Raw genomic sequence first — 8,178 nt, forward strand, 5'->3', positions numbered from 1 at the left:
AGTGATAAGGATGATTGACCAAGTAGTAGAGGGAATTATAATACGATGGTACAAACAGGCGTAATTTAGTGGTAATAGCAGTGAAACTAAGAGATATCGTTATGGGACATGTTTTAGTAAATTTCCGGTTCTACTATCGCTTGAAGACTTTTTGGTACTGTTGAACTTCCATCAGGAGGAACGAAAACCATCGATGGTGGTTGACCTCCGCATTTACCCAAAGTAATACGACGATGGTGATGAGACAAGGAGCGTCGGATAATTAAGTCGACATATGCGTCTCGGATAATACGATATAGTCGAATTAACTTGTTTGGGCCTAAATTCATACGAAAAGTCTAATATCTCCTCCCAGGAGTGTATCTTCTCCGTCTCGCTTCATTTGCCGTGTCGCGTCGGATAGAATCTGCTCTCAGAATCCCATCGGGCCTAAGCTCGCATTTTATTGGACTAATATAGACGCAAATAGCATGCGCAACTTATAGCATGACTTAGCATATTTTGCACTGTATCTAGGCTATGACTAACAAATGATGTTGTCTTCATTTCACTTGTTTCCATGATTTTATACTTATCTATATAGGGTACAAAGAGAGTGCATCGCTTCACCAAAAGTGTTTGAATTGAAGTGTAGAAAAGATACAATAATGAATATTGAGGAATCGTGGACATCGCGGATCTCGGTTAGGAACAAGGTAACTGCGGTGAACAAATATGTATGTGTACATGGTACTGTTGGGGCACACAGCAAAATAATAAATCAAATCCAGTGAAATGAATCTAGGACAGGTCTTCCAAGAGCATATTTTGTGCCACTCAAATTGCAGGAAAACCATTTTTAAAGAACATAATGCATAGACTACTTTATCAGTCAGTGTGCCTCAGATATTTGTGCAGTAGTCTAAAGCTTAAATCAACATTATATCACCCAGATTACTCTATTTGCAATAAGATGGGATGTATTACATAAGGAAGTATTATACTACGCTCTGCGTCTGCTATTCTACGTTCCCTATATATATCCGAGTTCCTGAAATTTGGCTTCAGTACTATACAGTGGGATCAAAATTAACGCAGTTAATAGCTTAACACTAGAACCGCGGACGGGACTTTTTTGTCCCATCACCCTTTGCAAATGTTTGCCATTCATGTACTAGTGGTTTGATCCCTTTGAAATTGACTGACTTTCACTCATTTTTATGCTCTTTCGAATTGTGATATTGAAAATATTGTACAATGTTTGGTTCGCGAGAAAAACGACGATTTACCTAGAACCGCGGGATGGGACTTTTTTGTCCCATATGGGGAAAACATACAATTTCAGTTTTTTTACACTAATTTTGTATTTAGCATAATAACAGTTTATTACGAAGGGGATCGATGCACAGATACAGTTATTCTTTCAGAAGCGCAGTAAAGGGAATAATCTGTGCACTGCGCCGGCCGCCTACTCACGCAGCGCCGGCCGCGTCACCTCTGCCCGGCGCGTCTGCAGGTCTGAGCTTGACAAACAACACTTTTGCTGTCAAAATAACTTTACTGTATTCCTAGTTATACTTAATAAAACGTTTTAAGCATTACCTAAGCAGGTGTTTTGTTCACGCAAACCACAAAAAAACCGTCAATTATACTTAAACATGACAGGAACAACGTATTTTGTCAATGGGACAAAAAAGTCCCATGCCGCGGTTTTGGTGGGGTTGGAAAGTTCAGCGGTTCTAGTGTTAAACAGTATACTACTCACCATATACGCTGACAATCATTAAGATGGCCACCGCATACACGCATGTGAGGAGACACTTATCCATGATAAACATTCCGCCTAGGTTTACAAAATATTGAAAGGATACGTATGCAGCTCTTCCCTCACCAGGAAGCTCTGTCGCCTCCGAACCGATTTCTTTAAATAAATACTGCCGCTTCCGCTGAAGAATTCACGTCCGCATTCGAGCCGATAATTCATCAACTTCCTCCGACATATTTAGTTGATAAACTGCACCCTTCGTTATTTTCCTCTTCCATTGTACAGATAAAGATAAGTTTCGATCGCTTGAGGCAATTTCCTTACTTCACCCCCATCTTTGAATAGCCGATAATTCATCAACTTCCTCCGACATATTTTGTTGCTAAACTGCATCCTTCGTTATTTTCCTCTTTCATTGTACAGATAAAGAGTAAGTTTCGATCGCTTGAGGCAATTTCCTTACTTCACTCCCATCTTTGAATAGCCGATAATTCATCAACTTCCTCCGACATATTTTGTTGCTAAACTGCATCCTTCGTTATTTTCCTCTTTCATTGTACAGATAAAGAGTAAGTTTCGATCCCTTGAGGCAATTTCCTTACTTCACCCCCATCTTTGAATAGGCGTATATTTTAGAGATCTATACTATTATTGAAAGAAATTTCAAAAAAATTAAGGTTGCACTGTAACATATAATTTTGTTTATAATCCAAGAACAACGTGCATCAACAACCCCTTAAAGTGCATACGGCCACATCTAGCGTGGAAAAATTCATTCATCGTCACAATAGCGAAACACTGGTTGCGGTCATATACCAGAAAAATTGGAAGGATAAAATGAAATATACAAAAATTATACAACGTTAACATAATTTGTGGTACTTAACAAAGGGAGTGTTCGAAAACCGGGTCTTATATTCATTATTCTTAGTAAATCGGGAACTACCCACGTACTTATTACACCCCATATTGGTTATATAACCAATAGTTCAAATTAAAAAACGCAGTTAAACAATTACAGGTCAAATATATTCCCTTAGAAATAGAACTTGTACAAGAATAAGTCGTAGCCCGGTGATTACGTTATTACTGTTCGGAAGTCCTTGGAATCATTCCCGTGTACGACAACTTTTTCATTAGAAAGAGAGAGAAAAAGAGAGCTACAGAGAAAGTGTTGCCCTCGAAAACAAAGGTAAGTGGCCCCTCAAAGACGGTATATGGGGGGAGGGTACGAATAGGGTGGTTTCCTATTATTTTTTTATTGCTTTAATCGAAAGATTATTACTCCTGGAGTACGTATTTCACGGTTTTAGATTTTTAAACGACAACATCTATTTTTCGCGATTAAATGAAAAGTGAAAATTTTCAAGCGCGCGAAAACGCGACGCTTAAGTATGAATGTCGGGAAATATCCCCGTACGTCGTATTTCTGGTTCCCCCTCCCGCCCGGTGAGGTGACCTTGAGGCGAGGCTTAGCGCTGATACGTCGCAGGATGCTAGCGGATAGCTGAGTACCTTGCTGAAAGGTAGCGCTTGGCTTAAAAAAGGTTTATTAATACCTTATCAAACGAAGAAAACTTTCCGAACTTAGCCAGTTTTAATAGGTGATTATTAAGACACGTTTCCCTTAGCTCTGTGCCTCATGCATGCATTGGTAACCTCAGACGATGTATAACTCCTATCCTCTCGTGTAGAAACTAGGTCCCTGTGACGTCATGCGGAGTGGAATCGCATGGGCGCCAATCTGGCCTTTTTCAAATGAGGATAAAATTTGACCCTTGCCATTCGTCTAAACCGGTATTTCAAAAACCAAATAATTTGTGTATTATGAATACACTAATGGTGGGTAATGAATCGCAATCAATGCCTTTCGTTTTCTTTGATGAAGGAAACTACCCTATTGGAAAGCTTTCTGGACGGCGCCGACTATCGGGAGAGAAGGCGAGGCGTCGCTCGAGATTACGACAGGGATCAGAGTGCAGAATGTGCCCCGGAAGCCAGGCCACGGCCTGGAACATCCTTTATGACTGCAGAGAGACAGGAGAGGTGTGGAGAACGGCGAAAGAGTGGATATCGAAAGTCACGGGGTGCAAAACTAGAAATGCCTTGGAGCTGCACAAAGGCAATCCCCCCTCAGAAGGGCGGCTTTACAAAACGCGACTTACTGGCGAACTATATTATATCTGAAGCAAAGGCCAGTATTTACCATTGTTTTACGGCAATGGAAAAAGGCGAAAGAATGGCTCCAAAATACGCAGAGTACTTAAAAAAAAAGAATCGAAGGCAGAATCAGGAGGGAATATCTTTACCGCAAATTCAAGTGTGATATGAAATCCTGACATGTGGTGTCAGGGCGGTGTCCTTTGCGAAGTGGAAAAGGTGGAATCCGGAGACACGATACTGAAAATGAGGATGGAGCCATAGAGAAAATAATACAATAATAAGGGCGGAGTCTTACTGGGGCATCGCCACTCGGAGGGGGGGGGGGGCACATGCGCGGAGGGATGGGGTCCAAGGTTGCGGTAACCAGCCCCTTCGGCGGACCTCCCCTGTGCGCGGCCCTTCCCCTCGGCGAGTGGAAGGGTGATGGAAAAGACCCTGAACGGAAAAAACGAATGAATGAAAATGGAAGAAAATGAAAGAAAAATGATGATGTATTGATGAATAAAACAAGGTGGCGATGAAAAACTTTTAAACCTTAAAAAAAACGCCCTTATAATAATAATAATAATAAACAGCTAAAAAATGAAGTGCTCTAACGAAGTTGGGACTAGCATTTATTGAAGTCCTTTATGGTTCGGGGGAAAAACGAACTTCCATATCTATCCGTTCGGCAAAACATCTCTCTTAATTTATCGCTTCTATCGGACCTGGAAATGTAGTGTGACTATAATATTATGTTCTCTGTGTCGCTCTTAAAGATATCCATTCTCACTTGTTCAAGCAATCTAAGCCTAGCGCGCAGCCTCCGAGTCTCCAGCGGCTCCAAGACTAATTCGCTTAACATCTGGGTAACACTGTCTGTACGCCCGTAGTAGTTTTTGACGAAACGCGAAGCATTCCTTTGTATTTTATTCAGTTCGCGGATTAAGTCTTTCCGCACCGGATCCCATACGCTCGCTACATATTCAAGGTGCGGTCGGACGAGTGCGAAATAGCACCTTTCTTTTACTTTCTCATCCGAAAATCTTCCCACAATACGCTTGACGAATCTTAATTTCTTCACGGCTATGCCGGAAATATTCTTTATATGTGTTCTCCACGTGGGGTTCAAAGTTATCGCAACTCCCAGATACTTCACTTCGTCTGTTGCCTTTATGTTAATACCATTCACTGCATAAACATGGTTAGAGTTGGACGAATTCCACAAGAAATGTACCGTCTTGCCTTTGCTCAGATTAAGTTGGAGTCCCCACTCTTGGCTCCACAAATGAACGTTGTTTAAGTCCGATGATAGAATTTCATAGTCAGAGTGATCACTAATTTCGCGATAGATGACAGCGTCGTCAGCAAATAAACGTATTTTACTGCTTATGTGGGAGCAGAGATCATTAATGTATATATTGAACAACAGGGGACCGATTACGCTTCCTTGTGGAACACCTGATGTAACTTTTACAGCATCAGAGCTAATTCCGTCAAGAATTACTTTTTGTTTACGATCACTGAGAAAGTCGCGTATCCAGTTTACAACTGTTTCGTTTAATCCGCATGACTGTAATTTGTATGAAAGTTTGTTGTGAGGTACAGTGTCGAAAGCTTTCTTAAAATCAAGAAATAGTGCGCCAACTTGTCTTTTCGATTCACCAGATTTTATAACGTCGTGAAGAAAGAGCGCGAGCTGTACGTGTTTCGCATGATCTACCTTTTCGGAATCCGTGCTGATAGTCATGGAGGAAATTATGCCTGTCCAAGAAAGTCATGATATTACTAACAACGATATGCTCAAGTATCTAGCCATTAATCGATGTTAATGAAATCGGACGGTAGTTGCCTGGGTCATGTCTGTTTCCCTTTTTGAATATGGGTGTAACGCTTGCAATTTTCCAGTCTAGCGGTAACTTCCCTTCGGAGAGTGACTTCTTGAATATGATCTTTAAGTAAGACATCTGTTGACATTTGTAATTTTCAGTTGTGTTTTGTCTCTGTTGGTTGGTTACCAAGATTGTTTATTGATCTGGATTTGTTAACAATCCTTATGTGTGTGAAGTTAAAATACGGTACTACTAAAACTTTTAAAATATGAAGAGTTATTGCATTTAATTCATTTACAACTACCAGTGCTTTCCAATAAAATACCAACAGAGGTTATGGGCCCAGCACTGGTAAATTATAAGAAGTAAGTGAAGTCTTCATAATGTCGTCTGACGCATCCGGTATATCGTCTCACATTAAGCCGTTGTGTGGGCGTGAAGGATATCCAACTTGGAAATTTAAGCTGAAGGCGTATTTAATAGATCAAAACTTGTGGCATGCTGTTGATGGATACCCAAATGATGATCATACTGATGCTGCTTCAAAGTCCAGGAAGGATGAGCGTGCCCTAGCTAAGATTTGTTTGTGCGTGGACGATTCCGCTATCATACATGTAAGAAGATGCAAAACAGCTGCTGAAGCATGGAAAGTTCTTGCCGATGCATATGAAGATAAGGGTTTTGCCCGGAGACTTAACCTTCAAAAGACTTTGTACCGGTTATCCCTCGGAGATTATACGTCCATTGAAGAGTACCTAACTGCCGTAATGGATACCGCTCAGAAGCTTGCTGATATTGGGAAGGAGATTCCTGATGAGGATTTAGTTGCTATTTTGCTTGGAGGTCTTCCTTCACATTACGACCCCCTAGTAATGGCACTCGAGAATTCAGGAGTTGAAGTAACGGTGAACATGGTGAAAACTAAACTCTTAAATGAAATGTCCAAAAATGATGGTGCAACTGAGACTGCATTTGCATCCAATGCGTCTCGAACTATTCCGAAGAAAAAGAAGTTCCCGAAACGCAACAACTCTCAAGATGGTATCGTCTGCTATGGATGCAACCAACCCGGCCATAAAAAACCAGACTGTCCAAACAAGACCAAGAAAACGGCACAGACATCGAGTTCAACCCACAAGCAGCTACACAAGAAACAATACACTTTATTCTCGGATTTAGGTGTTGGTGGTTGTGCTCAAAGCAATAAAAATGATTGGTTTGTGGATTCCGGGGCAACTGCCCATATGACTCCTCATAAAGATATTCTGTTCAATGTTAAAAGTAACTCTGGTTTGGAGATTGTGTGTGCTAATAAACGTAAGTTGCAGAGTGACAGTATAGGTGATGTCATGATTCACAAAATTAATAACAACAACAGTATTAGTAGTATTTCTGAAGTTGTTCATGTGCCTAATCTTGCTACAAATCTTATATCTGTGTCAAAATGTGTTTCAAAAGGTTTTATTGTAGTATTTACGAAAGAAGGTGCTAAATTTTTTCATGATAATGATTGTAGTATTTCAGGGAATGTTTTAATGACTGCTCTTCCCAGTAACGGGTTATATAAGATAGAGTCACAGGTATCAGAAAAGTCCCTGGCTGCTACAACTAACCCTTCTCAGCAAACTCTTTGGCATTGGAGGTTGGGACATCTCTGCCGCTATGGTATGAATCTACTGAGAAATGGATTAGCTGATGGAGTTGATTACGCCCCTGAGGAAAATAGAACTGTATGTACTGCATGTCTAGAAGGGAAACAGAGTCGAGAACCTTTTCTTAAAATCAAAAGTAAAAGGGCGACTAAATGCCTAGAGTTGATTCATTCTGACCTCTGTGGACCATTCAGTGTAAAATCATTAGAAGGAAATAAGTATTTACTTGTATTTATAGACGATTACTCTAGAATGATATTTACCTATTTCATTAAAACAAAAGATCAAGTTAGAGTAAAGTTTCAAGAGTTTAAAAACCTCATGGAAAAGCAAACTGGCCAGAAAATTAAAATTTTACGATCAGATAATGGTTCTGAGTATGTTAATAGGGAATTCTCAGATTATCTTAAGTCAGAAGGAATTATTCACCAGACTTCCATACCCCGTACTCCTCAGCAAAATGGTGTTGCTGAAAGGGGAAACAGAAGCATTGTGGAGAAGGCTCGTTCCATGTTGCATAGTGCCAGACTACCTAAGTCATTTTGGGAAGAAGCTGTGAGAACTGCTACGTATCTCAAGAATAAATCACCTCATAGATCCGTTACAGGAATGACTCCAGAAGAAAAATGGACAGGTGAGCGTCCCAACTTGACACACTTAAGAGTATTTGGCTGCCGAGCTTTTGTACATATTCCAAAGGAGGAACGCAAGAAGTGGGATAGCAAAAGCAAGGAACATATATTTGTAGGATATAGTGAGAATAAGAAAGCTTACAAATTTAGGGATCTTTCTAATTATATGAAGGTAG

This window comes from Ischnura elegans, chromosome 12 (assembly GCF_921293095.1).
Source record: "Ischnura elegans chromosome 12, ioIscEleg1.1, whole genome shotgun sequence".
Taxonomy (NCBI): domain Eukaryota; kingdom Metazoa; phylum Arthropoda; class Insecta; order Odonata; family Coenagrionidae; genus Ischnura; species Ischnura elegans.